This window comes from Lutra lutra, chromosome X (genome assembly GCF_902655055.1).
Source record: "Lutra lutra chromosome X, mLutLut1.2, whole genome shotgun sequence".
Lineage (NCBI taxonomy): Eukaryota > Metazoa > Chordata > Mammalia > Carnivora > Mustelidae > Lutra > Lutra lutra.
In genome coordinates, this window is record NC_062296.1 from 82,925,723 (window position 1) to 82,951,840 (window position 26,118).

At 38.2% G+C, this 26,118-nt stretch overlaps 1 long non-coding RNA gene across 1 annotated transcript in view; it reads left to right on the forward strand.

Annotated features, from left to right (window-relative positions):
* Positions 1 to 283: 283 nt before the first annotated feature.
* Positions 284 to 26,118, forward strand: part of LOC125092320 (uncharacterized) — a 351,199-nt gene continuing 325,364 nt past the window's right edge. Inside the window, exon 1 of the long non-coding RNA XR_007124874.1 lies at positions 284 to 342. This is a non-coding gene — a long non-coding RNA (uncharacterized LOC125092320). The remainder of the gene's footprint in view (positions 343 to 26,118) is intronic.

A 26,118-nucleotide genomic window follows, 5' to 3' on the forward strand; every position in this document is an offset into this window, starting at 1 on the left:
AAGTGAACTTGGTCTTGGCTGGATTTCTTGTTGATCTTTTGGGGGAGGAACCGGTTTAGTGATTCTCAAGTGTCTTTGCCCCAGGCAGAATTGCACCGCCCTTACCAGGGGCCGGGCTGAGTAATCCACTCTCGGGTTTGCTTTCAGGAGCTTTGTTCCCTGAACGCTTTCTGTAGAGTTCTGGAGGACGGGAATGAAAATGGTGGCCTCCCAATCTCCGGCCCAGAGGAGCCGAGATCTCGGGGACCCACTCCTCAGTGTGCCCTCAGAGAAAAGCGATCACTCCCGTCTCCCTGGCCTTAGGCTGCGCTCCAAGCTCACCCAGCCTGTGACCAGTTCAAGGTAACCCCGAGCTGAGAGCTCACGCCTCGGCTCTGTCTCTGTAGCTGGCTTCCCCGCTCTAATACCTGCAAGCTCTGTGACACTCAGACACCCCCGATCCTTCTGTGACTCTGCAGGACCTGGGGCCACGCTGACCCCGCATGGGCTTCACCCCAGTTTAGCCTCTGGAGTGATGTCCCTCATTGGACCTGACTTTTAAAAGTCCTGATTTTGTGCTCCATTATTCTGCCACTTAACGGGAGCCGGCCCCTCCCCCTGTGGTCTATCTTCCGTCACTTTGGATTCACTTCTCCGCCAGTCCTACCTTTCAGAAAGTGGTCAATTTTCTGTTTCTAGAATTGCTGCTCTTCTTCTCTTCAATCTCCTGTTGGATTTGTAGGTGTTTGCAATGGTTAGATAAGCTATGTAGCTGATCTCCTGCTACCTGATGTAGTCTCAGCCTGCTACTTCTCTGCCATCTTGACTCCTCCTTCAAGTACAGAGATGCTATTAACCTTAAAACAATTAACCTATAAATACTATACTTAAATACTATACTATACGATAAAACCTATAAATACTGACATTCTCACGCCTACCAAATTCATCAGTTATAAAGATCAGCAAATATATAATATCGGTTTCACTCTTTTTTTTGGCTTTAGAATAACTATAGAATGATATTGGCCACAAGGTTATTGATACCTAATAAAGAAGATTGAAAATACAGAAAATACAGAGCCTGAAATATACTAACCTCATCATGTTTTTTCTATAAGAAAAAAAGATGGATGGCTAACACTAGAGTTTGATTATCATAAAAGTGTATATTTCAGTATCTTATGTGCAATATATGCTTGCCTACTGTAAAAAGGTGGCCTGTTGACCTACGAAGCTTAATCAGTTTTGTGCCCTGAAAGATGATTTTTTTCCTAGTGTAAGTGGAATAAATATTCTGAAATTCTTCCATTCGTACAGGAAGGAGCCTTTTCCTAGGAGGCAGTGTGTCTTCTCCTCCTCCCTACATAAGCCTCTTTGTTTACTTTCCTTTCTTCTTACTCAGATACTGACATTTGCACTTGTCTTACCACTTCCCTTGCATCACTTTAACTGTTCCTCTTTTCGTCTTTCCTAATTATCAGATCTTCCTTTCCATATTTGGTGTACCAGCTTTGAAGTAAGGGCTTGAGGACAGTACCTGCCAGCACCCACAAGCTTCACAGAGGTCCACAAAGGTAGCAGAAGGGCCAGAGCTACAGTTGATCGAATTAATGTGGAGAGATGTGAAGGCTGGGCTTTCCCTTGGACATTGGGGTGCTGGGGAAGGAAGACTTTTTCAGGAAGCCTTAAGTCAAGACTGTGATCAGGAAGGGAACCACCCATGGTGTTGAGTGGCCCCACTGAGGGTATAGAGAATAAAAAAGAGCCATGAGTATTGCCTTCAGGAAGATATAGAAGTGGTAGAAACAAATCTCCTCTGACCACATTTCCAGGCTTTCAACATTGCTTTTCTGTTAATGGTACTGTGTTCTTGTTTCTTTTGCCATTCCATATAGACACCTACAAAACCAGGATACTGGCTGAAGAAGCTCAATGACCTCACTTTCTGGAGGCCAATATCCCACAATAACCATCAGATCATGGCTGGTGGAAGGAAGGACTTGATGCAGACTTTTCAGCCCCTCTTTCAGGAATAACTTCTAGTATGTGCCTAGCTATCATTTGCCTTAAAGCCTCAAAAGGATTAAAAATATGTCTAAAATTGAGCTTAAGAGCAAAATGTATGAACAGGCAATATTGTTTGTTAGACCTTTAACCTTTTATGGAATTTGTGACCATTCAAGGAGTGGGAAAACCCCAGAACCTTTTTTTGTGTGTGAGCTAATCATCCCTTCTGCCTCTTTGAAGCATGTGTGTTTTAGGGCAATTTTAAAATTCATGTGTTGGATTTGTGTTTCTGATTACGTATAATTTATCAAGAGCTTGCTCTTCATGAGCTATTTAATACTCAGGAAGTCATTTAAGTCATTTTAGAATCTTCCTAAAATCCAACAGGAAGTTGTGTTTACAAAGGACACACAAGCCTGAAACATTTGCACATTTCATTTGAATCAAAATGCAGAAGGCTTAAATGTATTAAAATGGGAGAAAAATTCAGCATATCTCTTCAATAAGGAAGGGCTAATGCAATGTCATCCAAGATGCTTCCTGATAATCCCACCTGGACATGATGTATATGGAATCTTATATTACATATACATTATTCCTTGTCTATGGTCTCCTATTATAATTACTTGTGTGTGTATATGCCTTCTGTCTTTAATGGAAATGTCTGATATAAGAGGAAGGAAACTAGATTGTAACCTCAGTTGAACAATGTTAGAGTTCTGATTTTCACAGCTATGTGACCTTGAACAAAATACTGAACGTCACTGAGCCTTATCTACTCTATGTACATCATGAATTTTGAAAATATCAAAAATAATAATGAAACTAAAATACTCTGTGGACCTCTAAATGATAGATCCAGCTAATTGCCATCTTCTATTAAATCCACACAATTTATACCTACTTATACTTTTATTTATACTTACTATTTCAACAAACATTTGTTAAGGTACACAACAGAAACATTGTGGGAAAAGAGGACAGAAACATGTGAAAGGAGGGGAGAAATTTTATTTTCAACAGACATTTCTTTTTCTGCCATTGCGGAATGCCATTTTCATAGCAATTTTCTGCTATTACATATCCTGTTGTGGCCATTTCTAAATAGAGGAAGGGAAAATCTACCAAGTCCTGGGACACTCATTTTCATAAATGTCTCCAGATTAGATGTTTTAACATGTTTTATGGTAAGTCATTTCAAACTATTGCATTTTCCAAAGAATATGCTATTTATTTTTTGCTTAAAGTACATATTACTTGTACTGTGTAATATAGTATATAGTCATATAAGAGATATTAACAATATAATCTTGATTTTCTATTACATTTTGGTTCAAATTTTAGGTACCAACATCTTTTATAAATAAGTAAGTCATTTGCATTTTTCCTGCTTCTCACTAAAGAGGAAGTAAATGTGTTTACCACCACATGTTATCCCCCAAGAGGGTGCATTTTGTTCAGGAGGTCAAATTTTAAGTGGAGGAATAACACGGTGTAGACACAGTGAAAACACTATCTCAGTAGCTAATGTTTTTCCCTCCAATGGGTGATGAAAATCAAATCCCCAAACTGCTCCTTCTGGGCTTTTTACTAATTAACTTGACATCTGTGGTGAAGTGGAACATAGACTAACCTTGTTCATTTCCAGTCCCACAATTAAACTGCTGGTAGTTTAGGTCAGAACCTTATCTCTGGAAATTTGAGAGTAAAATAATTTCAAATTGACTGAAAGTATAAAGCAACCTCTTTAGTATTTTTACCAAAATATTCAGGAAAAGGAGGGGCTTTTAGGTAAAGTAAAAATGGCACTCTTAGCCCTCCATGATTCCCTATTCTATCTAGGGTCGTTTTTCCCTACCTATGGATGACAGAAACAAAGGATCCATGAGAACAGGATCATTCACTTGAAATAGTTACTGTTATAGAACACAGATGAGTGCAGTAATGGTGATCAGGATGTGATGGACACAGAGATGGGGGGTGGGAAAACTAAGTGGGCAGAAAGATTTTTGGAAGATATAGGGAAGGAAAAGAAATGATTCTCTAGAAAATTTAAAGGAACAATATAGCAATAATGCTTATTGAAAAGGTAAAGTTATTAAATTTCTCTCATTCATGCTGTTACCAGAAAGTATCTGGTGACATAAGTAGGTCAGCAGCATGGAGTCCACGCAGGCAAAACTATTACATGACCTGTGGCTTACCAGAAGGGAGGAAGTGAAAGATTATAATGGAAAAAACTGAGGCACGCCACATTTATGTACGAATGAGAATACAGATGAAATAGAAGCATTGGTGGGCAAAAGGACATGATGTTGGGGTTGTCATTAAAATAGTTCATCTAGGGGCGCCTGGGTGGCTCAGCGGGTTGAAGCCTCTGCCTTCGGCTCAGGTCATGATCCCAGGGTCCTGGGATCGAGCCCCACATCGGGCTCTCTGCTCAGCGGGGAGCCTGCTTCCCTTCCTCTCTCTGCCTACCTGTGATCTCTGTCTGTCAAATAAATAAAATCTTAAAAAAATAAATAAATAAATAAATAAATAAAATAGTTCATCTAAATGAATTTTTTAGATGGAAGTTTGAAATAAATTCCTTATACACACAACATGGATAAATCTTAAAAACATAGTGTTGAGTAAACGAATAGCACATACTACATGACCCCATTTATATGAAGTTCTTCTAAAAGTGGAAAAATTAATCTAAGGGGGAAAACATCAGAAAAGTGGTTGTCTCTTGGAGTCAGGGTGGAGGCATGAATTGACTAGAAAGGGGATGAGGGAATTTTCTAGGATGAAGGTTATGTTCTATGTCTTAGTAGGAGTTTGTATTACACAGGTGTATGCATATGTCAAAACTCTTTAAATGGTACATTTGAGATTTGTGAATTTCACTGTATATAAAATTTACCTCAAAATAGGGAACTATAAACAAATGCTAAACTCTATTACTAATATGCTAGTTGAAGCATTAGGGGGAAATACACTGATGTATACAGCTTAGTTAGAAATACATCAAACTGTAAGAGAGATTGGTGGACAGATAAGAGAAGGAATAGGTAGATGTAAAACAAGTATAAGAAAAAAATGTAGAATCTAGGTGGTAGACATATGAGGTTTCATTTTACAATTTTTCTACTTTTGTCCATATTTGAAAATTTTATAGTAAAGTGCTAGAAAAAGTGAGAAATGGGAGAAGTGAAATAAAGTTGACAAAAATGCCAATAACTATGCAGCAAGGGTACAGTTAATGGATTCATTATACCCTTCTCTGTACTACGTGTTTGAAATTTTCCCTATTAAAAACTTTAAAAGATATTCATATGAAGAGATTATCCAAGTTGAGTATAGAATTGTAACTATGAATATGTATTTTTTCTCATATTCTATATATTTAGTAACAATATTTAATTTTGACATAAAATAAGGGGGAACTAAGTGGGCTCAGATAGGAATCCAGGGAAATTAGAAGAGAGGGTCCTAAACTAAGAATTCCAGCTCTGTCAAAAGATGATCATTTTTATAAATCACTTCTCTTCCTAAGTTCAATTTAATTCTGTATCCTGATCCTTGGCTAGTAAAAGAGAATCTACAACTTTCTTGTCTAGCGAGTATAATGGTAGTTATTAAGAATGCAGACTCTTGAACCACATGAAAGAACAAAGTGAATAATGGATCCTGCAGCCAAAATATAGCCTTTCTACTGCTTACCCTCCTTTCTTTCCCCCAACTTGACTTTATCTCTCTTTCCCTGATGTTCAGATAACAAGCAAACGTGGTACTGAATTGGTTGATTTCACAAATCCTAATTCTACTAACTAGCCCTAATACCTGCAGCATTCTTTGTGCTATAGATCTTCATTCTAATCCTCCCTTTGCTCAATATTGCCTTCTCAACTGATTTTTCAAGAAATGCCTTCACAAAATAAAGAATAGCATTATGCTTTCATTTCTTATATAGAACCAATACAAAAATGGGCATATAAAGAAGGTCTTTGTAGTTGTAAAATCTCTATGGAAGGTCAACTCATTATACTGTTTAGTTCCCAACCTATGTGTTCAGTTTCTTTCAGAGTTCTGAGCTATGGTTGGTCTCTGTTGGTATTTTTGTGTGTCTCCTTTTGTTAGATAGCTGGTTAACCCTTATGTTTTTCTTTTTACCTTGGCTTCCATGAAGTTTGGGGCTATTTGATTTATTAAATAATAACCTACCTTGACTCTGTTTTCTATTTTAGTTATTCCACTCTTGTCTTTTTCATCTCTGTCCCAACCCTGGTTCCCCTGACTTGGTACTTCCCCTTTAATAATTATAGATTTGTTGGATTTATAGTATCTGGTTTTGTAAACTGCTCTAGGTTTGGAAGTAGGTAGAGAACACATAATTTCCATAAAACCTCCAATGCTATTAATACATTATTTTACTCTAACTCAAATTTTATTGTGGTGATATCCAAGCATATTGCAATAAAGGATGGATTTAGCTGATAGTTTGAGAAAACAAAGTCCTTTGTTATATTAGGAAGCTATCAGGAAACAATTAAGATGAGGAAAATCTGGATACCTCCAAGTAATTTTATTAAAACAAAAAACATCAAGACCAATTCCTACATGTTATATTGTCTATCTATCCTCTTGAATATATGTGTGTTCCCAATTTCTCATCACAGTGGTCAGACTGATCACTGAGGTGGAAACAGATCTTACTTCTCTCAACTGGCTTTTTCAAACAGAGAATGAATCTAGGTCATCTCTCTTGGAGATAGTGCTGTATCTCTGTAGATTAGAGAGAAAAAGCCCAACCATATGACAAAAAAAATTCAACTATCAAAGTTAAACTAAGTATCTTTTAACTTCATCATAATTTCATAAGCGTATATTTCCCAAAAGAGAAGGAAATATTCCTTTACCACAGATCACCTGGGATGATTCATTCTTTCTAAACATATAATTATTAAAAGCTGTGATTTACCCACTGATTAAATATTCAGAAGCCCTCCTCCCCAGTTAAAACATATAAAGCACAAAAGAAAATGGCTGAATAATTGTATGACTTAGGGATAAAGAAAAGTTTTCTAACTAGAAAGTAACCAAAAAAATCAAATAGAAATTGTAATAGCTATGTCTACATAACAGTGTTAAGTCATCTGCTCATCAGAATTAGAAATAAAACAATAAACTGGGAATACTATATATAAGAAATGTGAGAGAAAAAGATTAAATCCTTAATTTACAAAGAGCTTGTAAGAATTAAAATGCTTTCAATAAATGAAAGAAGTTACATATTTTGAAATTCATCCAAAATGAAAATGAAAATTGGCAATAAATTTTTGAAAAACTAGTTAATGTTACTGGTAATAAAAATATAAACTAAAGTAGTATTTTTATGTCTTTCAAAATAGCCCAGATTTTTAAATATGTCTTTCAAAATAGCCCAGATTTTTAAATAAGCATATACTTAATACTGGTGAAAGTACATTGAAATCTCTCATTCACAGTAGCCAGGAATAGGGACTGATGCCACCTTTTTGGGAGAACAATTTGATATGTTACAAGAGCCTTAAAAATATTAATTCCCCTTTTCCTGATGATTCTACTTTTCTGAATATATCCTAATAAAATAATCAGAGGTTGGGTGGAAAGATGGCTGAAGTTTAGGGGATCCTCCTTTCATCTGTTCCCTTGAATTCAGCTAGATATATAATCAAATCATTTGAACATCTGTGAATTGAACCTGAGATCTAAGACAAGAATTGCTGCACTTCTACAAATAGAATATCGACTACTTTTTGCAAGGAAGGAGGTGCAGAGAAGCAAATGTGGGAGGATATATCAGAGATAAACCACAGGGGGAGGGAGCCTCTGGAAGCCAACTACTGGAAAGTGATATGCAGTGGAGTGCAAAATTGGAACTTTTAGAAGTCTACTCCTGTGAGGGACCTCCCTGCCTGAAAGGTGTTCAGTTAGTGAAGTAGGGCAGCATCCTTGGTAGGACAGTGTGGTCTCAGAATCCCTAGGGTCACAGAAAAAACAGGGATGCCTGAGCTGGCAGAGTTCCCAAGCATTGGAGTGGGAAACCCAGCTACAATTAGCAAGCCCTGGAGTGGCCTATCAGCTAGGTGTTGCCATAAACTGAGAACCTCAGCATGATCCAGCAACCATTCTCCAAGCAGGGGCCCCGCAAGTATCAAAACTGCTGTGAGGCCCTGCTTCTTTCCCCAGGAGGCAATTATCATGGGGTTTCACTCATATGTGGAACATAAGGAATAGTGTGGAGGACCACAGGGGAAGGGAGGGAAAACTGAATGGAAAGAAATCAGGGAGATGAACCAAAATTCAGCTGAATGATCGTGGCCCCCACTCTTCAGTGTACCCTCAGAGAAATGGAGTCAGTCATTTTTGTGTGCACCAAACTCCCTAGGCTCCTGTGGTGTACCCCCACACCAATCTTCCCAAGGGAGGGAGGGGGGTTCTCACCATGGCCCCACCTCTTGCTGGGTTCTTGCTCTGAGAGTGGTTGCCTCATCTGCACCCATCCACCTGGATTTCTGATTGTTGGGTGTTTTTTGATGACTGATTCAACTTAATTGTTGGTAATCAGTCTGTTCAAATTTTCTATTTCTATTTTTCTCTTTCTTTCTGCTTCAGTTTTGGTAGTTCATATGTTTGTATCTATTTCTTCTAGGTTGTTCAATTTTGTGGCATATAGTTTTTATCATATTCTCTTATTTCTGTGATATTAGTTGTTATTTGTGATTTTACTGATTTAAGTCCTTTCTCTCTTTTTCTTTATAAGCCTGGCTAGAGTTGTATCAATTTTATTGATTTTTTCCCCAAAGAATCTGGTCCTGGATTCATTGATCTGTCCATTGTTTTGTGTGTGTTTTTTTTTTATTTTTAGTATCTGTATCATTTATTTCTGCTCTAATCTTTATTATTTCATTCCTCCTGCTGGTTGTAGGTTTTGTTTGCTCTTCTTTTCTAGATCCTTTAGGTGTAAGGTTAGGATGTTTAATTGAGACTTTTCTTGCTTCTTGACGTAGACTTGTATTGCTATAAACGTCCCTCTTAGAACCAGTTTTGCTGCATCCCAAAGGTTTAAAACATTGTGATTTTTTTTAGCCTTCACAAAAAATTTTAAGAATTTATGCTTTTTGGGTAATGCATATATTCGAAAACAAATACATATCCTATATCATATATCATGCAGTCGTCTTTTCTTTTTTTTCTTACTTTTAAAAAAAATTTTATTTATTTATTTATTTATTTAAATAAACATATAATGTATTTTTGTCCCCAGGGGTACAGGTCTGTGAATCACCAGGTTTACACACTTCACAGTCTTACTTTTTTTATTAATTATTTTAACTAACATATAATGTATTGTTTGCACCAGGGGTACAGGTCTGTGAATCGTCAGGCTTACATCCTTCACAGCACTCCCATATCACATACCCTTCCCAATGTCCATAACTCAACGACCCACTCCACACCCCCCTCCCCCAAGCAACCCTCAGTTTGTTTTCTGAGATTAAGAGTCTCTTATGGTTTGTCTCCTTCCTGATCCCATCTTTTTTCATTTTTTCCTTCCCTCCTCCCAAACCTGCCTTTCAAATCCTCTTATCAGGGAGATCATATGATAATTATCTTTCTCTGATGGACTTATTTTGCTCAGCATAATACCCTCTAGTTCCATCCATGTCATTGCAAATGGCAAGATTTCATTTCTTTTGATGGCTGTGTAGTATTCTATTGTATATATATATACCACATCTTCTTTATCCATTCATCTGTTAATGGACATCTAGGCTCTTTCTGTAGTTTGGCAATTGTGGACATTGCTGGTATAAACATTCAGGTGTACATGTCCCTTCAGATCCCTACATTTGTATCTTTAGGGTAAATACCCAGTAGTGTGATGGCTGGGTCATAGTGTAGCTCTATTTTCAACTTTTTGAGGAACCTCCATGCTGTTTTCCAGAGTGGCTGTGCCAGCTTGCATTCCCACCAACAGTGTAGGAGGGTCCCCCCCCCCTTTGTCTGCATCCTCGCCAACATCTGTCGTTTCCTGACTTGTTCATTTTAGCCATTCTGACTGGTGTGAGGTGGTATCTCATTGTGGTTTTGATTTGTATTTCCCTGATGCCAAGTGATTTGGAGCACTTTTTCATGTGTCTGTTGGCCATCTGGATGTCTTCTTTGCAGAAATGTCTGTTCATGTCCTCTGCCCATTTCTTGATTGGATTATTTGTTCTTGGGGTATTGAGTTTGATAAGTTCTTTATAGATTTTAGATACTAGCCCTTTATCTGATATATCATTTGCAAATATCTTCTCCCATTCTGTCAGTTGTCTTTTGGTTTTGTTAACTCTTTCCTTTGCTGTGCAAAAGCTTTTATCTTGATGAAGTCCCAATAGTTCAGTTTTGCCCTTGATTCCCTTTGCCTCTGGTGATGTTTCTAGGAAGAAATTGCTACAGCTGAGATAGAAGAGGTTGCTGCCTGTGTTCTCCTCAAGGATTTTGATGGATTCCTGTCTCACACTGAGGTCTTTCATCCATTTTGAGTCTATTTTTGTGTGTGGTGTAAGGAAATGTTCCTGTTTCATTCTTCTGATTGTAGCTGTCCAATTTTCCCAGCACCACTTATTGAAGAGACTGTCTTTTTTCCATTGGACATTCTTTCCTGCTTTGTTGAAGGTGAATTGACCATAGAGTTGAGGGTCTATTTCTATTCTGTTCCATTGATATATATGTCTGTTTTTGTGCCAGTACCATACTGTCTTGATGATTACAGCTTTGTAATAGAGCTTGGAGTCAGGGATTCTGATGCTGCCAATGTTGATTTTCATTTTCAGTATTCCTTTGGCTATTCAGGGTCTTTTCTGGTTCTGTATAATTTTAGGATTATTTGTTCCATTTCTCTGGAAAAGGGTGATGGTATTTTGATAGCGATTGCCTTAAATGTGTAGATTGTTTTAGGTAGCATAGACATTTTCACAATATATATTCTTCTAGTTCATGAGCATGGAATGTTTTTCCATTTCTTTATGTTTACCTCAATTTCTTTCATGAGTACCTTATAGTTTTCTGAGTACAGATTCTTTGCCTTTTTGGTTGGGTTTATTCGTAGGTATCTTGTGGTTTGGGTGCATTTGTAAATGGGATTGACTCCTTAATTTCTCTTTCTTCTGTCTTGCTGTTGGTGTATAGAAATGCAACTAATTTCTGTGCATTGATTTTATATCCTGATATTTTACTGAATTCCTATATGAGTCCTAGCCATTTTGGAGTGGATTCTTTTAGGTTTTCCACATAAAGTGTCATATCATCTGCAAAGAGTGAGAATTTGACTTCTGCTTTGCTGATTTGGATGCTTTTTATTTCTTTTTGTTGTCTAGTTACTAGGAGTAGGATGCCTAGTACTATGTTGAATAGCAGCAGTGAGAATGCACATCCCTATCATGTTCCTGACCTTAGGGGAAAAGCTCTGTTTTTCCCATTGAGAATTATATTAGCTGTGGGCTTTTCATAGATGGCTTTTATGATATTGAGGTATGTTCCCTTTATCCCTACACTGTGGAGAGTTTTAATTAAGAAAGATGCTATATTTTGTCAAATGCATTTTTCTGCATCATTTGAGAGGATGATATGATTCTTGTCCTTTCTTTTATTAATTTGATGTAACATGTTGATTGACTTGTGAATGTTGAACCACCCTTGCAGCCCAGTTATAAATCCCACTTGGTATGGTGAATCATCCTTTTAATGTACTGTTGGATCCTATTGGATAGTATCTTGGTGCAAATATTGGGATCCATGTTCATCAGGGATATTGGTCTATAATTCTCCTTTTTGTTGGGGTCTTTCATTTTGGGATCAAGGTAGTGCTGGCCTTATAGAATGAATTTGGAAGTTTTCCTTCTATTTCTATTTTTGAAACAGCTGCAGAAGAATAGGTATTAGTTGTTATTTAAATGTTTGGTAGAATGCCCCTGGGGATCCATTTGTCCCTGGACTCTTATTTGTTGGAAGATTTCTCATTACTGCTTCAGTTGCCTTGCTAGTGATGGGTCTGTTCAGCTTTTCTATTTCTTCCTGTTTCAGGTTTGGTAGTTTATAAGTTTCTAGGAATGCATCCATTTCTTCTAGATCCCTCAATTGGTTGGCATATAGTTGCTCATAATACGTTCTCTTTTTTCGTTTTTTTTTTTCCAGGGGGAGTTTGTTTGTTTGTTTCCTCTGAAATTCTTTATTTTTTTTTAGTTATTTGTTATTATTTTTTATTATGTTATGTTATCACCATACAGTACATCATTATACGAACTCCAGGAAACAAACTGAGGGTTTTAGAAGGGAGGAGGTTGGGGGGATGGGTGAGCCTGGTGATGGGTATTAAGAAGGACATGGATTGCATGGAGCACTGAGTGTTATATGCAAACAGTGAATCAGGGAACACTACATCAAAAATTAATGAGGTAGTGTATGGTGACTATCATATGTTCTTAAAATTGTTTCTGTTTCCTTGGTGTTGGTTGTGATCACTCCTCTTTCATTCATGATTTTATTAATTTATTAATCAATTTTTTCTTTTTGATAAGTTTGGGTAGGGGTTTATCGATCATATTAATAATTCTTTTAGGGAACCAGCTCCTAGTTTTGTTGATGTGTTGTACTGTCCTTTTGGTTTCTGTTTCACTGATTTCTGCTCTAATCTTTATTATTTTTTGTCTCTAGCTTGGTATAGGCTTTATTTGTTGTTCTTTCTCTAGCTCCTTTAGGTGTAGGTTAGCTTGAACATTTGGGATTCTTCTAATTTCTTGAGGGAGGCTTCTATGGCTATTTACTTCCCTCCTAGGACTGCTTTTGCTGCATCCCAAAGGTTTTGAACAGTTGTGTTTTCATTTTCATTTGTTTCTCTGAAATTTAAAAATTCCCCTTTAATTTCCTTCTTGACCCATTCATTCTTTAGTAGGATGCTCTTTAACCTCCAAGTGTTTGAGTTCCTTCCAAATTTTCTGTTGTTATTGAGTTCAAGTTTCAAAGCACTGTTGTCTATTAATATGCTGGGAATAATCCCAGTCTTTTGGTACTGGCAGAGATCTGATTTGTGACCAAGTATGTGATCTATTCTGGAGAATGTTCCATGTGCATTCAAGAAGAATGTGCATTCTGTTATTTTAGGATGGAATGCTGTATATACATCTGTGAGGTCCATCTGGTCCAATGTGTCATTCAAAGCTCTTGTTTCATTGTTGATCTTCTGCTTAGATGATCTGCCCATTGCCTGAGTGGAGTGTTGAAGTCTCCTACTTTTAATCTATTATTACCAATATGTTTCTTTATTTTGGTTATTAGTTGGTTTAATTGGCTGCTCCCATATTGGGGACATAGATTGCAATTGTTAGATCTTCTGTTGGATAGACTCTCTAAGTATGGTATAGTGTTCCTCTACAACTCTTACTAGAGTCTTTGGCTTAAAATATAATTTGTCTGATATTAAGATTGATATTCTAGCTTTCTTTGAGGTTTGTTGGCATAGTATATTGTTCTCCATCCCCTCACTTTCACCGATTTTATTTTATTTATTTTTTTATTTGTTTTAAAGATTTTATTTATTTATTTGACACAGAGAGAGATCACAAGTAGGCAGAGAGGCAAGCAGAGATAGAGGGAGAAGCACTCTCCCCGCTGAGCAGAGAGCCCAATGCAGGGCTCGATCCCAAGACCCTGGGATCATGACCTGAGCTGAAGGCAGAGGCTTTAACCCACTGAGTCACCCAGGCACCCCATCCATCCCCTCACTTTCAATCTGGTGCTGTCTTTAGTTCAAAATGAGTCTCTTAGACAGGATACGGATGGATCCTGCTTTTTTATTCAATCTGAAACCCTGTGTCTTTTCATGAGAGCATTCAGCCCACTCATTGAGAGTAACTATTGAAAGATATTAATTTAGTGCCATTGTATTGCCTGTCAAGTCCCTTTTTCTGTAGATTGTCTCTGTTAATTTCTGGTCTATATTACTCTTGGGCTCTTTTTTTTTACTTAAAGGATCCCCTTTAATATTTCTTGCAGATGTGGCTTTGTGGTCACATATTCTTTTAGTTTCTTTTAGTTTAGTTTCTGACAGAAACTAAAGAGAATAAAAATTCTCTTTATCTCTCCATCCATTCTGAATGACAGCTTTGCTGGATAAAGTATTCTTGACTTCTTGTTCTTCTCATTTAGTGTCCTGAATATGTCTTGCTTACCCTTTCTGGCTTGCCATGTCTCTGTGGATAGGTCTGATGTTATTCTGATGTTCCTTCCTCCATATGTAAGGAACCCTCTCTCCCTAGCTATTCTTACGATAAGAATAGCAAGCTTGCAAGCTTCACTATTGTATGTTGGGATATTTATCTATTTTTATTGATCTTGGGAGGGGTCTTCTCTCCCTCTTGGACATGAATGCTTGTTTCCTCCCCCAGATTACGGAAATTCTCAGCTATGATTTTCTCAAATATATCTTCTAGTCCTCTCTCTCTCCACCCCCCTTGGAGATCTCAGTAATTCTGACTTTGGAATATATCATGGCATCATTAATCTCGCTATTTTCATGGGCTACTAGCTGCCTGTTTTCCTCAAATTCCTTCTTTTCCATCAGCTTACCATCTAGATCACTGATTCTTCTGCCTCATTTATCCTGGGTGTTAGAGTATCCAGTTTAGATTGCATCTCATAGCATTTTTCAGTTTGGCCTGATTAGATCTCATTTCTGCCCTTAGAGATTCTATATTGTCACTGACATTTTTTCCAAGCCCAGATATTGACCTTATGATTGTTATCCTGAAGGCTATCTCTGACATCTTGTTTATACCATATCTGTTAGTTCTGGTCCAGAGGGCATGTGTCTCAGGTTCTTTCATTTGCTGAGAGTTCCTCCTAGTCATTCTTCTGAGGGATGGTTGAGCAAATGAACAGAGTCCAAAATATCATCCACTACCCAAGCAAAATGCACCCTAGAAAAAAAATTTGAACTGGTCAGAAGCTACCACAGATATGCAAACAAATCCAAGATGATCCAAAACAATTTTTTTAAAAAGGGGGAGGAAGAAAATATAATCTCTCAGGGAGGACAAAGCAGAGTGATCTGCCTGTTCCTGACTGATTTTTGATCTGTGTGTTAGAAGACACTATATCTCCAAACTGCAAAGAAATCATAATTTATATAGATGTGTATCAAGATAAAATTGAACAGAGTGAAAAATAGTATAGTATGGGGCATAAATCTATAAAACATAGGTGTGAAAAAAATAAAAGTTAAAAAGCAACTTAACACAAGTTGGGAAATAAGAATCTACTTGAAATGGGAGCAGGGAGAAAGAAAGGAAGGAAGGGAGGGAGGGAGGAAGGAAGGAAGGAAGGAAGAAAGGAAGAAAAGAGTGAAGAAAAAAGAAATGTAAAATTTTAGCCTGAAGTATAGACGAGTCATGAGGGAACACCTGGAGGGGTCCCTATATTATTTTCCCCTGATGCTGGAGTTTTACAGTCCTGTGGGAAATAAGCTTATCATTCATCTGTTCTTCTTGTCTGTCTTCCTGGGGAGGGGGCTGCTGCTAGGCTTCTCAGGTGTCTTTGCCTGGGTGGAGTTTCCCCACCCCTTGTCAGGTGGGTGGGCTTAAAGTGACCTGGTTGTCTGTATGGCTTTTGTTCCCTGGTGGCTTTCCACTTCTCTTTAGGGGGTCAGAGCAAATACGGCCATGCTGGATTCTCTGGCCCAGAGCTGCAAGGTCATGGTCCCCTTTCTTCAATAAACCTTCCAGGTCAAACCATCTCCTTCTGTGTGTACAAAACTCCACAGACTTGCGTTATTCATGCCCACTGTAACTCTCCCAGGGGCATTCCAGGGACCCGGGAGTATCTCTGTGCTTTGTAATTTTACGTTTGTGAGAGGCCATGGGCTCATGTGTTCACCCTCTTCCCGGGCTTCCAGTTCATGGCTGGGTGCTGCTCCAGTGTCATTTTGTGGACCACGTTGTCCTGAGAGCTGTTGCCCTGTTGTGGGCACAAGCCATTTTATATCTCCCCTGGGATGTTAAATAGCCTGTACCTTCTAGTCCTTTTCAGGGTGGTCAGGCAGAGTGGTCTTCCTACTGGCCCAGCTTGCAGTTTATGGTGACCAGAGCTAAAAGTCCCTTCTGGGCTTGCTAACCATAACCAGTCTCCCTGCTCTACTGCTTGGGCACTCTATCAGTTCAGGCTCCCTCGTTCTTTCTGAGTCTCCTGAAATCCTGAGACCACAACAATTCACTTAGTATTGTGCTCTATTCATCCCCTGTACCCTTTTCAGAAAGGGATGTCTCTCATTGGAGCAGATTTCTAAGGGTCCCAACTTTTTCTCCAGTGTTATATCACTTTCTGGTGACCAGCTTATGGAGGCTTCCTCCCACCTCTGTTTATCTTCTGATATTTTCCTCGAAGAGTCAGGTTCCACACCTCCTATCTTGCAAAAAGTTGTCATTTTTCTGCTTGTAGAGATCCAGATAAATCTTACATCTCAGGTTGAATTCGTGTGTGTTCAGAATGGTTTGATAGATATCCAGCTAAATTCAAGGGACCAGATGAAACAAGGTCCCTTACTCTGCCACCATCTTGCCCCCCCTTCCTCCATGTACTTTTTTACTTTTTTTATTTCCTGGTTGACCCATTCATTGTTTAATACCATGTTATTTAACCTCCATGTATTTGTGCTCTTTCCAGATGTTTTCTTGTGGTTTACTTCTAGTGTCATGACATTGTGGTCAGAAAAGATGCATGGTATGAATTTGATCTTTAATTTTTGAGGCTTGTGTTATGGGCTAATGTATGCTGTATTCTGGAGAATGTTTGTTCCATGCATACTTGAAAAGAATGTGTATTTGGGGGGCACCTGGGTGGCTCAGTGGTTAAGCCTCTGCCTTCGGCTCAGGTCATGATCTCGGGGTCCTGGGATCGAGTCCCGCATCAGGCTTTCCCCTCTGCAGGGAGCCTGCTTCCTCCTCTCTCTCTCTCTCTTCTTGCCTCTCTGCCCGCTTGTGATCTCTCTCTGTCAAATAATAAAATCTTTAAAAAAAATGTGTATTTGGCTGTTTTAGGATGAAATGTTCTGATTATATCTATTAAGTTCATCTCATCCAGTGTGTCATTCAAAGTCATTGTTTCCTTGTTGATTTTCTGTATAAATGATTTGCCCACTGATGTAAGTAGGATGTCAAAATCCTCTATTATTATTATACTATTATCAATAAAGTCCTTTATGTTTGTTATTAACTGTTTTATGTATTTGGGTGTTCCCATGTGTATATATGCTTAAAATTATTATATCTTCTTGCTGATTTGTTCCCTTTATTATTATATAGTGCCCTTTCTTGTCTCTTGTTACAGTCTTTGTTTTAAAATCTATTTTGTCTGATATAAGTATTGCTACTATGGCTTTCTTTTGATATCTATTTGTGTGATAGGTGTTTTTCCATGCCCTCACTTGCAATCTGTAGGTGTCTTTATGTCTAAAATGAGTCTCCTATAGACAGCATATATATGGGTCTTGTTCTTTAAATATGTTCTGTCATCCTATGTCTTTTGATTGGAGTATTTGGTCCATTTAAAGGCAAGTAATTATTGATAGATATGAATTTATAGCCAATTTATTACTCATTTTGCAGTTGTTCCTGAAGATTTCTTCTGATCCTTTCTTGTCTTTCTTTCATGTTCTGCTGATTTTCTTTAGTGATATGTCTGGATTTCTTTCTCTATTCTTTGCATATTTATCAGTGGTTTTTGATTTGTGGTTAACCGTAGGTTTGTATATAACCTCTTGTACATGTATATCTATATTGAGTTGATGGCTATTTAAGTTTAAACCTATTTTTTCTCCTCTCCTCCCCCATCATTATATCTTTATTGTTTTTGTGTGAGTTCCTTGACTAATTTTTTTTCAGAAATATTCATTTTTATTGCTTCTGTGTTTCTTCACTACTATCACTTATGGTCTTTCCTTACACTCAAAGAGTTTCCTTTAATATTTCTTTCAGAGCTAGTTTAGTGGTCCTTAGTTTTTGTTTGTCTGAGAAACTCTATCTCTCCTATACTGAATGATAGTCTTGCTGGATAGAGTCTTCTTGGCTGTAGATTTTTCCCATTCAGCATTCTAAATTAATCATGCCACTCTCTCTTGGCTTGCCAAGTTTCTGTTGAAAAAAATCTCCTGCTAGTCTTATGGGGTTTTCCTTGTAGTTATTGATTTCTTTTGCTGCTTTTAATTTTTTTCTTTATCACTCTATTTTCCTAATTTAATTACAATATGTCTTGGTATGGGTCTGCTTTTTTTTTTTTTAATGAGAGTTTTATGGGCCTCTGGGATCTGGATATCTGTTTCCTTACCCAGATTGGGCAAGTTTTCAAGTATTATGTCTTCAAATAAATTTTAGGCCCCTTTTCTTTTTCTTCTTCTGGGACACCTATAATACGAATGTTATTATCTCTGATGAAGTCACTGAGTTTCCTAAGTCTATTCTCATTTTGCATAATTCTTTTTTCTCTCTTGTGTTCAGCTTGATTACTTTCCCATTACTCTCTCTTCTGGGTCACTAATTCATTCCTCTGCTTCTTCCATCTTGCTATTCATTCCATCAAGCATATTTCTCATTTTGTTTTTTGAGCCCTTTATCTCTGCTATATTATTCCATATCTCTCTGTTAAGGGTCTCACTCATATCTTCCACTCTTTTATCTAGTCCAGTGATTATCCTTATATCATGCTTTAAATTCTCTATCAGGAATGTTACTGATATCTCTGGCTGTGGCCTTGTCCTGTTCTTCCATTTGGGATAAATTTCTTTGTCTCCTCATTTTGTCTGCTCTTCTTTCTTTGTTTCTCTGTGTTAAGAAAGTCAGCTATGTCTTTTGCTTTTGAAAGTCCTGACTTTATGAAGAGGGGAGATTCTGGAGTGCCTTATAGTTCAATGTTACCTGTTTACCAGAAACTGGTACTCCAGGAGGGTCTCCTTTATCTGTTGTTTATGTCCTTCTGTTGCTTCTGAGTCACATTTCCTTTCAGTGCATTCATCTATCTGCACTGACCCTCTGCTTATTGTAGGCTGTTCTTGCTCTTGGTAGTGTTAATGGGCCCCAGGCTGGCCAGCACTGAGGTGGTGTGCCTTCTGGGGAAATAGGGAGTGGGGCAACAGTGTTAGCAAAATTGCACTAGACCACTAGCCTTTTGCCAGATCTCCAAAGCCACAGCAGCTGGGGGCTGTGTACCGAGGTGGCTGGGGGCATGAGCCTGGGCATGGCCTGGGGTGATGGCAGGGTGCAGCTGGGCCAAGCATCCATTGGTGGCTGGGTGCACTGTGTGGCAGCAACTATGAGGCCAATGGGGAGCCCCCCATACAGCTGTGCCTGAGTGTTGTGTGGCAGCCAGGCCCTGAGGGGCAGCTGGATGCAGCATGCAGTAGTATTGTGCACTGGCAACTGAGTAGGGTATGCATATGGCTTTATCAAAATTTGCCCTGAGGGGTACCTGGGTGGCTTAGTCAGTTAAGTGTATGCCTTTGGCTCAGGTCATGATCCTTCTCCTGCTCCCCCTGCTTGTGTTCTCTCTCTCTCTCTCTCTCTCTCTCTCTCTCTCTCTCTCTCTCTTTCTCTGTGCCAAATAAATAAATAAAATCTTTAAAAAAATTTTTTTTAATTTGCCCTGAGCCCACGGCTGAGGCTAGCAGGCCAGGATTGGGTGAGTCCTCAGGAGAACTCATGGCATGGCACACTGTTAGCAGGTTAGGTAACAAGTATCTGTGCGGTGCTGCTTCCTGCAGTTGGCTCTGTGTTTATGCTTGGAGGCGGGGCAGGGAAGGAAAGTGGTGCCTGCCAGCTCCCTCCTATTTGGAGAAATCCCCCAACATGCTCTGAAATCAGTGTGAACAAATCTGTGTCCCATTTGACCCCAACATTGTGTAAGCTACTGTTTTTATGTTGCTTTTCCATGCCAGCTGCTGTCTCTTTAAGGAAGGTGACCCAGGTATCACCCCAGACTGACCCAGTGCTGAGTCAGCTAACTTGTAAAGCTCTAAGCTTCAAGGCCCACTGGCTTCAAAAATTAACAGAATTCAACCTCTCTGGCTTTTAAAGCCAAACTTTATGGGTATTAGCCTTCTCTCTGTGATCTCTTATGGGAGGGCCCATTTTTTCTGCCTTCTCTGCATACAGCTCCCTCCCTCCTGTGGGCAATCTCTGTCTGCCTTTCAGACCTTACTAATCTTTCAGATGCAGCTTCTTTCTATTTAGTTGTGGAGTTTATTCTTCCAGTCTTCAGTCTTCTTCCATGGTTTATTAACATGGATGTGAATGATATCTAGTTGTCAACATGGGACAGGGTAAGCTCAGGGTCCCATACTCTACCATCTTCCCAAGCTTGTGTATATCCCCGTGTTTTTGTATTTTGGGGGTAAATGCCCAGTAGTGCGATTACTGGATCATAGAGTAGTTTTATTTTTTAACTGCTTGAGGAACCTCCATACTGTTTTCCATGGTGGCTGCACCACTTTGCATTCCCACCAACAGTACCCCAGGGTTCCCTTTTCTCCACATCATTGCCAACACTTGTTGTTTCTTGTGTTTTGGATTTTAACCATTCTGACAGGTGTGAGGTGATGTCTCATTGTAGTTTTGATTTGCATTTCCCTGATGTTGAGTTGTATCAGTTCTTTATACATTTTGGATACACCCTTTATTGGATATGTCATTTGCAACTATCTTCTCCCATTAAATAGGTTGACTTTTAGTTTTGTTGATTGTTTCCTTCACTGTGCAGAAGCTTTTTATTTTGATATAGTTCCAGCAGTTTATTTTTGCTTTTATTTCCCTTTGCTTCAGGAGACACATCTAGAAAAATGTTACTACAGCCAATGTCAAAGATGTTAGTGTCTGTGCTCTCTCATAGGATTTTTATGGTTTCATGTCTCACATTTAGGTCTTTGATCCATTTTTTTCTTTGATCTATTTTGAGTTTATAGATATGTATGGAGTAAAATAGTTGATTCAATTTCATTCTTTTGAATGTAGCTGACCAGTTTTCCCAGCACCTTTTGTTGAAGAGACTGTCTTTTTCCCATTGATATTATTTCCTGCTTTGTCAAAGATTAATTGGCCATATAATTGTGGATTTATTTCTGTGTTTTCTATTCTGTTCCACTGCTTTATGTGTCTCTTTTTGTGCCAGTACCATCTGTTTTGATTACTACAGCTTTGTAATATAACTTGGAGTCTGGAATTGTGATATCCCCAGCTTTGCTTTTCTTTTTCTTTCACCACTTTAGTTAGGTTTATTCCTAGATATTTTATTATTTTGGGTGCAATTTAACTAAGAAAAGGGGATTTTTTTTTATTTCTCTTTCTGATGCTTCATTATTAGTGTAAAAGTACCCCACTTCTTGGTACCAACTTTTTGTCTTAGTCCATTCAGGCTGCAATAGGAAAATATCACAAACTGGGTATGTTATAAACAACAGAAATTTATTTTTCACACTTCTGGATACTGGGAAGTACAAGATCAAGCTGTCAGCATGGTCTGGTTCTCTTAAGGGCCCTCCTGTCCTTTATAGCTGAGGTCTCCTCACATGATAGAAAAGCTAATTTGATCAGTCTTAATCAAACCTATGGCTAATATTCTAATTCCTGAACAATAGCATTATAAAATGAGAAAACCCTCCTTAAAACAAAAATGTTAGAAATCTGGTGTTAAAAGACACCTAGGGCATGGACAGTAGAGCTGGCAAACCAGAGATCAGTTAAGACACTGCACCTTTTTGTCCCCATGCGTCATTGTGTCCTATATGATAATTACAGCCATGGACTTAGAGTTCTAGGCAAGTAAACGGCATACAAGTCTGAGAATTAAATATTAAAAATTAAATACTTTTAATAATGAATAAGGACAATTTCCTATTCCATACATTATGTTATTTTAATCATTCTAATACATAAATTAATATTACCATATATAGCCACTTAAAATTTCCTTTAGAAAAAACTGAAATGAAAATGAAGAGAATATAGGTATAGGTAAAGACAAACATAGAATATAGGTAAAGACAAACATTTTGAAATGAGGCAACATTGCTGAATCTAGGACCTTTTTTTTTTTTTTAATTTTATTTTTTATAAACATATATTTTTATCCCCAGGGGTACAGGTCTGTGAATCGCCAGGTTTACACACTTCACAGCACTCACCATAGCACATACCCTCCCCAATATCCATAACCCCACCCCCCCTCCCAACCCCCCTCCCCCCATCAACCCTCAGTTTGTTTTGTGAGATTAAGAGTCACTTATGGTTTGTCTCCCTCCCAATCCCATCTTGTTTCATTTATTCTTCTCCTACCCCCTTAACCCCCCATGTTGCATCTCCTCTCCCTCATATCAGGGAGATCATATGATAGTTGTCTTTCTCCGATTGACTTATTTCGCTAAGCATGATACCCTCTAGTTCCATCCACGTCGTTGCAAATGGCAAGATTTCATTTCTTTTGATGGCTGCATAGTATTCCATTGTGTATATATACCACATCTTCTTTATCCATTCGTCTGTTGATGGACATCTAGGTTCTTTCCATAGTTTGGCTATTGTAGACATTGCTGCTATAAACATTCGGGTGCACGTGCCCCTTCGGATCACTACGTTTGTATCTTTAGGGTAAATACCCAGCAGTGCAATTGCTGATAGCCAAAGGAATATTGAAAAAGAAAGCCAAAGTTGGTGGCATCACAATTCCGGACTTCAACCTCTATTTCAAAGCTGTCATCATCAAGACAGCATGGTACTGGCACAAAAACAGACACATAGATCAATGGAACAGAATAGAGAGCCCAGAAATAGACCCTCAACTCTATGGTCAACTCATCTTCGACAAAGCAGGAAAGAATGTCCAATGGAAAAAAGACAGCCTCTTCAATAAATGGTGTTGGGAAAATTGGACAGCCACATGCAGAAAAATGAAATTGGATCATTTCCTTACACCACACACGAAAATAGACTCAAAATGGATGAAGGATCTCAATGTGAGAAAGGAATCCATCAAAATCCTTGAGGAGAACACAGGCAGCAACCTCTTCGACGTCAGCCGCAGCAACATCTTCCTAGGAACATCACCAAAGGCAAGGGAAGCAAGGGCAAAAATGAACTATTGGGATTTTATCAAGATCAAAAGCTTTTGCACAGCAAAGGAAACAGTGAACAAAACCAAAAGACAACTGACAGAATGGGAGAAGATATTTGCAAATGACATATCAGATAAAGGGCTAGTGTCCAAAAATCTATAAAGAACTTAGCAAACTCAACACCCAAAGAACAAATAATCCAATCAAGAAATGGGCAGAGGACATGAACAGACATTTCTGCAAAGAAGACATCCAGATGGCCAACAGACACATGAAAAAGTGCTCCATATCTCTCGGCATTAGGGAAATACAAATCAAAACCACCATGAGATATCACCTCACACCAGTCAGAATGGCTAAAATTAACAAGTCAGGAAATGACAGATGCTAGCGAGGATGCGGAGAAAGGGGAACCCTCCTACACTGTTGGTGGGAATGCAAGCTGGTGCAACCACTCTGGAAAACAGCATGGAGGTTCCTCAAAATGTTGAAAATAGAATCTAGGACCTTTTATGACTTATAAGAAATAAAACTGAATTTCTTTTAAATTGGAAAATATCACTCCAAATCAGATATTTATTACATACTACATATATGAACCTTCTTGCCTACTAGCTAGGCTATTTAAATTTGATCTTTTCAGATTTAACATAAATAAAACACTTGAGCTAGAACATTATTTTATTATTGAGAAAATGTGGGTAGGTTAGTCACGTTGGCAAAATAATTTATCTTGAGAGACACAAAAGGTCATCCATTCTGGCATTTTATGGCAATAAGTGAATAATGTAATTATTACAACTTCAGAAATTATCTCATTTTCTCTATTGCTTAAAGGTTCATTCACACTTTCCCTGGGACACAAAAAATTAGGTAATTTCTCTTCATTCTGACCTTTTTAAAACATGTAACATCTATCGCACCATTTTCATTCATCATCATATTCATCACTATTGAACACATCAGCATTATCAGGAAGTATTTTGTAGATCAGAAAGCGGAGTTTCTACATTCTAGAAACTTCTAACTTTTTCAGTGAATATTATTACATGGATCAAAATATCTAAGTAGTAAATGACAAATGCATAAAAGATAATCTTACAAACATTCATACCCAGTTCAATGAAAGAATAAGTGCATCAGCAAAGAGGCAGGAAGATGTAAAAGATGATGTTATGTTTAGGAGCAGGTGAGTGCTTGGATGGATGGAGATCAAGGATGAGGCAGAAGATGAGGCTGGGAACTTAAGTAGGAACAAAGCATAAAGATTCTTAAACCATACTAAAAAGTTTGGATTTTATCTGGCAGTGTTTGGAGAATCTACTGGATTAGGTTAACCTGTAAAGTAACACAAACAGATTTGCCCTTTAAAAAGATTATTCTAATTCTGGAAGTATTGTATTAGATGGATTGGAGTTAAGAATGAATGGAAGCAGGAAAGCCAACTGGAAGGTGGTAGCAATAGGTCACATGAGAAGGTGGATTTGAAGAAAAGAGTGGTTTGGATATACACCATAGAATTAAAAATGATGGGTCATGGTGAGGCCAGCTATTTGGAATAGACACCATATATGATTCAGTGCATCCAGTCAGTGTATTTCATGTCATTAACAGTTCTGCTTCTTCCCCTTCATTCCTCACTCCAAACAGGTGCACCTGTTTTGTTCTCCATCTACAGTTCTCGTTTCCTCTAATCCTATCACAGCCCTGGTTGCGTATTGGTTGCACATTTGGTCATCTGGAGAGCTTTTAGAAAAAGATTATTACATGAAATTCTGATGTAAGTGATCTGGGATATGACCTTGGCATTGGAATTAAAAAAAATTATCTAGTAATTCAAAGTGCAGCCAAAGCTGCCAAACACTGATAGAAGTTATTGGTTGTGGTAGAAGCTAAAGACTTACAGTGCGTCTGCCATTGGTTTCTTAGGGTTCTTCCTGCTTACTCATCACTTGCCATAGGTTTGACCATCTCTTCTTTCTTTCATTTACTCATCTCGTTTTATCTTTTCACTCACTTTGACTTTTCTTTCAATTTCTGCTCTAGCCTTCTGATAAGTCAGTCTTAGCTGGAAGAACTAAAAAAAAAAATTCCGACTAATTGAGCCAACAAAGGAATTTACTTAAGGGATATTGCACTTTTCCATGAGAACCAAGTTTGGAGTCAAGATTAATGACAAAAAATTAAATTTCAGAACTGGCCTTGTGAAGATACAGTTATTATTGTCACTAGACTCAGGCATGATGGATTATATAGCCAAAACCACCAATGCTAGACACTACACTACTGTTTAGAACTATGGCCACAGCTGCCCCTAGAAAGAAGATGTAGCTTTGCCTGCACATGTATGAATTCCTTATTAGCCTTGCTTCTTTGTCCATTAGTTTCAGAGTCTGGAGAGGGTACAAATGATTGGAAAGCATGTGGCCACGCCCTAGCAGTCAAGAGGATAGGAAAGTTAGTGTTTGGCATTTTTAGTTTCTATAGTGGTAGGAAAATTCAGTAGTGTCCTCATATGTAGGAATTTCCCATAAATTGGAAAGAATTTCAAGTCCTTTTTGAAGAATTAAAAAGTGAAATTTTTTCCACTCTTCACCCTTATTGCCTGGGTATTCCTGCCTCCCTGATTTCTACAAAACTATTTTCTCAAAGCCTAGTAGTATGAATAGGCATTTAGTACCTCTCACATGTGCCTACCACCTTCTTTTGTGTCACTACAAAACCCTACATAGGCTGTAATTAAAATCTTCTATAACTCTTCATTGAACTTACGTCTGTCGGGGAGGAGCCTTTCTTCTAGGCTGCATATTCTCAGCTCTGGTATAATACTTATTGAATGACCAGTCATTCAATGCGTCAGGCTTTGGTTTAGAAATGCCAATTCATTGATGAACAAGACTTGAATTCTCCTCAAGGACTTCAGTTTAGTCATTTATAACCATGATTGACTACCATTGCTGCTCTAATTC